Source organism: Chaetura pelagica, unplaced genomic scaffold (genome assembly GCF_000747805.2).
Source record: "Chaetura pelagica isolate M959 unplaced genomic scaffold, ChaPel_1.0 scaffold405, whole genome shotgun sequence".
Taxonomy (NCBI): Eukaryota; Metazoa; Chordata; class Aves; order Apodiformes; family Apodidae; genus Chaetura; species Chaetura pelagica.
The window spans coordinates 1,442,925-1,450,722 of record NW_009953489.1 but is presented as its reverse complement, the minus strand read 5'-3'; positions in this window follow the sequence as shown (position 1 = coordinate 1,450,722).

The window sequence follows — 7,798 nt, the reverse complement described above, 5'->3', positions numbered from 1 at the left end:
AAAAATACTACATAAGGACTCCAAGGACATATATGAATATTTCCATTTTAAAAAATTATCTTTGTAAAATTGTAAGTGTTCATTGAAAAATAGAAAGACAGAGTCTTTATAAAACATGAATAATAAATTATTGATAAGAGCAGATTTACACAGCAAAAACAGATACAATCATGGCTTGTCGGTTGGCTTTTACTTTTTACCTTACATTTTGCTCATGCCAAAGATTTTTTAACTGAAGTGGCAATAACAGTGATATAAGAGAATCCAGGAAGTGAAACAGAAATTTCTGTTACTGTTATGAAATAAAAAATCTTACTGAGGTGCAGTTCCTATCAGTTGATAATTGAGTATTACTCCTCATGAGTAGTTCCAATTAAATGTTGAGGTTTTAAAAAAATTATGTAGTTTGGCAAAAGTCCCAAATAATTTGAATAATAATTCTGTCTTGTTTCTTGAGATTACTACAGTGTCTGTTTCTACAAGTCCATCATATATATTATCTATTATTATAAAATAATCTGTAAATTTTCTTCCATTATTCAAAATATTACACATGTTGGAAGAGAGAGCTAATGTGTAAGGCTTGCAAAACCATGAGGCATAGTTTATTTGATTTCATTATGCTCTACATTACATAAATTCATAAGATCTTTCCTGAACACAGAAATCTCTTAAGATAAACTTACTACACATTAAAGAAAACTACTGAACACAAAGAATTATTTCTGTAGATATTTTCCTCAAAGAAATAACATATGTCTGTGTCTGAATCTACAAATAGATAGATAGATACACACACATATGTTCATTCACACACACATAGCCTCATACATATATCTATATGTATATATCTTATACATATTTATATAAACAAATTTACATACTGCATCTTTTGTAAATCTTAAGCCCAGACATACATATTTTGTGTCTCATTTTCAGATATTAATTCCCTTTAAATTACTTAGTATTTTTCCAGAGGAAAATTACAGTGAAAATAATCAGCCACGTTTATACTTACATAAAAAGTTTGCAAAGTATAAAATTGGCAAAACGTCAGTGATTGGTTGGAAATGCCCTTTCACCTTATTGTGTCTGACCTGCCACTTAATTAATCTGTTCTTGTTTGAGAGCGGACACTGTTAAAGATAAGCAGCACAGTGAGCAAAACCTACAACACTTTCAGAGTTGAAAATATATGCAGCGTTTGATATAAAATAACTTTACTTAACAGTATTTCTAATGTTTCATTGTTACTATTTCAATTTGCATTTTATCTGATTTCTTTGTATTAAAAGTATTTCCATATAGGATTGCCTGCATCTGCTTCTCCATCTCTGCTCTATCTATTCTAATTACCCAGGCTGGGGCTGCAAAGTTTGCGTCTGGTTTCCATACCTGCTCGCTGTGTTGGGAAATCATTTTTCAGGGACATGCGTTGGGCATTCAGGTAGTCCAGATAAGGGTTTGGAGTGACAAAATATTGACTGGATTTGGTATTCACTTATGAAGGATGACGTTAGCGCCACAAAAATCCCTGTGATGTACAGGGAATAGTTAATTAATTAGAGGACCTGCTAATTGCTACTTGAGGTACTGTGCAGAGATGATGAAGAGTGCTTGGTACCAGGTTAGGTTCTCAGTTTTGAGTGAACATTTTCATTTAAAAGATTTCTTTAAAGTACATCCTAATTTTTTTAATGTTTTTGCAGGTTACTGTATCTAGTTCAGACTCAAGTGTTCAATTGAGCTTCAATTAATTATAATATATAGTCAGGGTTCTTTAGCTGGGATAGATTGATGGAGAAGCTTTGTTTCATTTGGTGCAGGTGGCACTGTTTAATAAGCATAGGAGAGAGTGAATAATGTAGTGTTTGCAAAGAGAAATAAATGCAAAATAGAGAGGTGCAATTAGATCAGCTCAGAGAAATAAAGGATAAATATTAAATGGTCAGGTATCTTGCAAATCTCAAATAAAACAGTAATAAGTATCTCATTGAGAACTGTCATTTTAATTTATGAATATCTAAAAGCATCTCTTTAAAATCAATCTTCTGCCTTTGTGAGGCAGGCACATTTCAATATCTAGAAAATAGCAGACTTGTAATTTTCAAACTCTCCATATTATTTTTCTCGTACTGAAGTATAAATAGGATTCTAAATTTAAAATATAGACACAAGGATGTAAAAATGAATTTCTAAATTGCATTATTAAGTACCTTAAACCTTGTCATTCTTTTCTTTAATTTGAGCCATGTTATATTGGAGAAAAATTACCAGATGAAAAATTAGTCTGTGAAAACTTGTAACTCATTCTCAATGACTCTCTAGCAAATGTGGGGCTGTATGCTTCACATGTGTGTGCTGAAGAAAAATAAAGTTTCAGAAGATTAATTAAAAGAACAACAAAATCATAGATAAAAAAAATAAAGCCCTTGAGAAGGAAAAATCTTCTTCTGATCACACATAAAAAATAAATACAAGTATCTACTCCTGAAAATAAGACCTAAGAAAAAAAGGAAAGATATTATTTGAACTAAACTAAACTAAACTAAACTAATAAAGAAGCAGTATCTGGTAACTAAGAGGATAGTCCTGTAAGCTACTTAACAAAAGAATGTGAGTGTATTAGGCATTTCAGCAACACTTCTGCATCTAAAAATTTCAGCTGTAGACAGATTTTCCACAGACGATTCCCCCCTACTGCTAACCTCTTAAATATACCTATAAAATACAAAATGTTCCCAATCACCTCCAATAAAGGAAGCTTCCTTACAATAAATGCATCTAATATTTGTGGTAGAAATCTGAAGTGCTTTCTGATGTGGTTAAATTCACAAAGAAATCTGGTTGTAGAACAGAAAGGAATGTATTGAGCACATCACTCTGAATATTTGCAGATGGATACAGAGCTGTGGAAGTGTACTTATAAAATATGGAATTAATCATATTCTTAGCTCTGATTATTCAAAGGAGGCAATGCTATTGGGCTTTCTCTACAGACCTTGTTTTTGTTATGTAGCCGTGTTTACCAAATCCATGCTATACCCAATCAGGGCAGCCTCCCAAACCACCAGGATTGGTTGATATTGAACTTGTAAAATGTTTATGAGTGAGTGTTTTCCTGGTAATGCAGCCCTGGGTGCCCTGCTGTCAGCATGGAATTACTGATACTATTACACACAGAAGGGGTTTGGAGGGGAGAGGGAAAGGGAGCTGGGTAGCTCAGGGATCTTTTTTATCTGAACTCTTAACTTCCATGTAGACAAAATCGTTTTCACCAAAAAAACACCTTCCCCACTTTGTTTAAAAATCCCCTCTGTTCATTTACACTGGAGTATTGTTCCTACAAAGAATCTTACTGCCCTTCTTCGAGCTCTAACTGTAGAGCAAAAAGATTAATAGTAAACAGTAGTTAATATATATTTTTTTTAATTATTAAGAAACAGCTACACTACTAGATGAAAAAAGAGACAGTTTTGCAATATTTGCAAAACATTTTCTGTGCATGAAATTTACTGAGTTACTAGTAATTACCACTTCAAATTTTGTAAAAATATTCTGTGGTAATTACTTACTACAGTAGATGCTCAAGTCAGACAATCAGATCTAAACACACCACCAAAAATCTCTATTTCCCAAAATAAAACTCCAAAGCTAGCCTAAATATACAGCTACTGACCTTCACAATCATATTTTCTTTACCAGTTCACTGTAATAAAAATGAACATTTTGTCATCACTTTGGGAAACTGTGCCAAACACCTTAAAACACATGTCACATGCCAACTTTACTTCATTTTTTTCCTCAGGGAATAGATACATCTGGAATCATAATCACAGATAAAAACCTTGACAAAATTGCACATGAGCCCAGCCCTTCCCTCCAACACCTACCTTTTCATAATATTTAATACAATATTAATATCGGTTACTAAAAAGGCTTCCAACCTTTACATTTCTGACATAACATGTTCAAACCCATATTTCACACTTCCTGTTCTGTTTTAAGTTCAGTGGATTTAACAGGACTCTGGAGAGAAGATCATGTGGTTGAAGATTTCCCTCCCTCCTTGACACCCGTAGAGGCAGATTTGGAATTGTTTAAATAGCTATGGTTCTATAAACTAAAATATGTCAGATCATGGGCATCTTCTTTCTCACTCATATCTTTAGATAAATACTTGCATTTTTATCCCAAATCTATTGCTTGTACCAGTGACAATTTCAACACAACTGGGCAAAACATTCTGAATATTTTTCTTTGAAAGTGTATTATTTTTCTTTCCTGCATATTCCTGGTTTACCAGGCAAATACAATTAGCTAATATTATATAATAATATTTTTGGTCTTTTTTATCTGTGATTGACAGTTTTTCAAATCAAAATAAAATACATTCTTAGTTGATCATCTTCTTGAAAGCGCACTACTGTTTTCAGCTTGGTTTGCTTCTGAGACAGCCAGAGATCTTATTCAATCACGAGTAAATGCTGAAATTATAGATCCAACAGATTCCATACTCTCCCCAAAACACTTGGCTTAGGCAATATTTAATAGCTAATTCCTGGACTGATATTTTTGTAGCAGGCCTTTATAAAACATTTATCAGCTGGTATTGCAAAGAAAGGGAATTTGAGAACTTTGCAAATTTTCATTTATTATTGTGTTTGTAATTAATACCATGCTCAAAGTACCTCAGGCAGCTCACTGTATGGCTTTGTTCATGTCAGAATGCTGATAGCAACCTCGTTTTGTTACATATTTAACAGCTTTGAAAGACATTTTTTTAAACAGCAAATGCACTAGACAGCTTTAAAGCAAAGGACATTAAATAGGTTGCCAATTATTCACTCAGCAGCTCTATGTGCGTCAAAAAAATGCATACCACCAAATTTTCCTGAGACAAACCACTTAAATTTCCTGCAACTCATCCACCATTTTTGCACTAACTGGATAAGGATAGCAATAATTTAGAAAAAGAAACAGACAGGAAATGTTCCTTACCCTGGAATACTGAAAAAATCCTTTAAAATATGTTTATTTACAGTTAGGGAACAGCATATGTGACAGGAAAGGTCCTGTTTTTAAACTGAAAAGTGTTTCTTAATAAGATTATTTCATTATTCCCCTTCACTTTAAAACGGCCCAAAGTGTCTAACTCAGTTTATAAGAAGTGCAGAAAAGAAATGTGAATGGAGTGAATCGTTTCAAGTCAGTCCATAGAGCAAATGAATCTGAAGCTTCCTAGTCTGTCTCCGGCAAGTCCGGGAGAAGAAGAGCTGAGCTGAGCCCCACTTGCTGACAAGAAGCAAACTGTCTCACATTTTAGGAGAACAACATCATTGCCTATAAAAATGAAGAAGAGACAAAATAAATAAAACCAGTTAATGTTGTAGTTAACTTGCAAATCAAGTAAATTTGTTGGTACAGTATTGTAGAAATAAACGATAACAACATCACACCAAACACACATTTCTGAACATAGAAGCTTTCTGATTTTGATTTAATGGTATATCAGCGTCAACTATTGCTTCCTTTGCTGGTACACACTTCCTGATGCCTACTGTGAAGGGTGCCCATATTTACAACTGAGTAAGATGATTAATTACACCTTGTCAATCACGGTGCATGAAGACATAACACCACAGCAGACAATGAAGATGATGCCTGAAGCTACAATTACATTTTAATTCATAGTTTATTGTATGTACCCATATATTGCAGACTAATAACCATAGGGGCATCAAAAACATATGAGATATCAATCACTCTGCCCCCTGGTCTTTCATGTTTGTATTATTCCACAGCCTTTAAATTACCGTAAGTAGTTACTTATTTTCTAAGCTTTCTTCTCTTCTCTCTTACCTTTTGCTTCCATTTATCTTTTATTCTTAGTACCTTTATCCAACAGTTATAAGTATTTGATGGATGTTTGCGGCTCACTTAAAATCTGTAACAGACAACCTGAAACCCAGCAATTAGCAAAGACAGCTTAGACTTGTGTTCCTTTGTTGAAGGAGGCGTTGAATCTTTTGTTCTGATTTAGTCACGGTAACTGGGTGGAAGCTGGTACCTCATTATGTGGTTGGTCTGTTTGTCTGGTAGGTAGCAGATGGTACTGAAGATGACGTTACCAAGAGAGGCAGGGTAGAGAAACTCAAGACCTGTGATTTGTTCACCTGTCACCTATAACAAAATAGAGGTTAAAAGACTTTATTATTACCTGCACTATTTTTTAAATGAAAAAAACCTCCCAATTTGAATGAGTCTGCATTTGATTCCCAAGCCGATTTTGCCATCACAATTTTTCTGTTGCTCATTATTCAAGAATATCCAGGATTTTATTCAGAACAATGTAAATGTCATTCATGTGTCAGTGTGTACATTAGCAGCTTTGTGTTTACATTTGGTTACTCTCCTTGTGTTTTGGTAGCAAGGGTTGGATGTCTTCTTGTGTTTGTATATCCATTAAGCAGATAATCAGAGGTAGCCTGTGAACTGGAGGTCATGCCATACCTTTTTAACAGGCTACTGGTATTATTGGTCCCAACCACCTAGGCAATACTGTTGCACAAAATATTGTGTTTTAATTCCATAAATTATATACAATCTTTTTGATAATTAGCAATGTCAGACAGAGCCTAGGAATCCGTGACCTTTCTTAACTGCAAAATATATGCAATCAATTGTGTGATAAGAAATCATGCTGGTACTGAAGTATCTAGGGATCTGACAATATGCAGCTACAGATCAGCATCTCTATGGCAAATTGTTCCAGGAAGGTAACCCAGTGGTGTTCCACAGTGATGTAGGTGGTGTCTGGAGAGCCATAGGCCACATCTCTGTTACTGGAGGCAAATATCCCATCACAGAGGGTATTTGAAATGTCTTGCAATTTAATAGAGCTAAAGATTATTTTATCAAGGTAAATACTAGACAGCTCCACTAATTGTATTGCAGGATTCTAATCTGAACTAAAACATGAACTTCCATTGTTTCCAAGGTTGGGTTTTAGGACAGTCTCCACAGATGCCAAATTAGCTTGCATTTTGTATGGCTTCTTGAGGGATCTTGTGGCTATTTCGTATGCATTTCTACAAGAGAGACTTTGTTCTGCTCTGTGACATGCAAATGTATTGATCTACTCCGAGCAATCCCAACAGAAATATAATAAAAAGCCTGGATTATTGTGGGAAGGCAACACGAGAAACCAGCAAAGTTTGCCTATCAGCAGAGTAATTCCAGTTTTAGTGAAGATAGTCTGAATTGTGCTGCACCTGTAGGAGGCAAATCAGCCTGTCAGAAGCCCCCAGCAGTGATGCAGTACGTGATGTCACAACATGCAGCCAGCTCAGGTGTGCATCTGATTCACTTCCCATTGGGCTCCCTCTTCTAAGATAATTAGAAGTGTGATATTTGACATCTTTAATACTAATTAGTCCTTCCTTACTACCCACCTTCTGGGTAAATATTTAGACATCACAAACAGTTTCCCTGTGCACTCTTTGTCTTTTCTGGAGACTTCCTGAAGCTTCTTCTCAAGTTCAGAGACCTTCCTGGCCTAGTTCTCTTACAGCCTAGTGGGAAACCGGGGAGCCAAGGGGCTGTGCTCAGTGCGAGGCTTCAGGAACTGGGCTGACACAAGCGATTATATTCCAAGGGTGAACATGTTTCACAATGAGTGTTGTTGGGTGCATTCATTTACTAATAAATGCTGTGGGTATCGTAATTCCGGAGTGTAACGAAACTTTTGACCCACCCCCCCACACACACTTCTCCCGCGCGGGGGGCATTTCTCCCC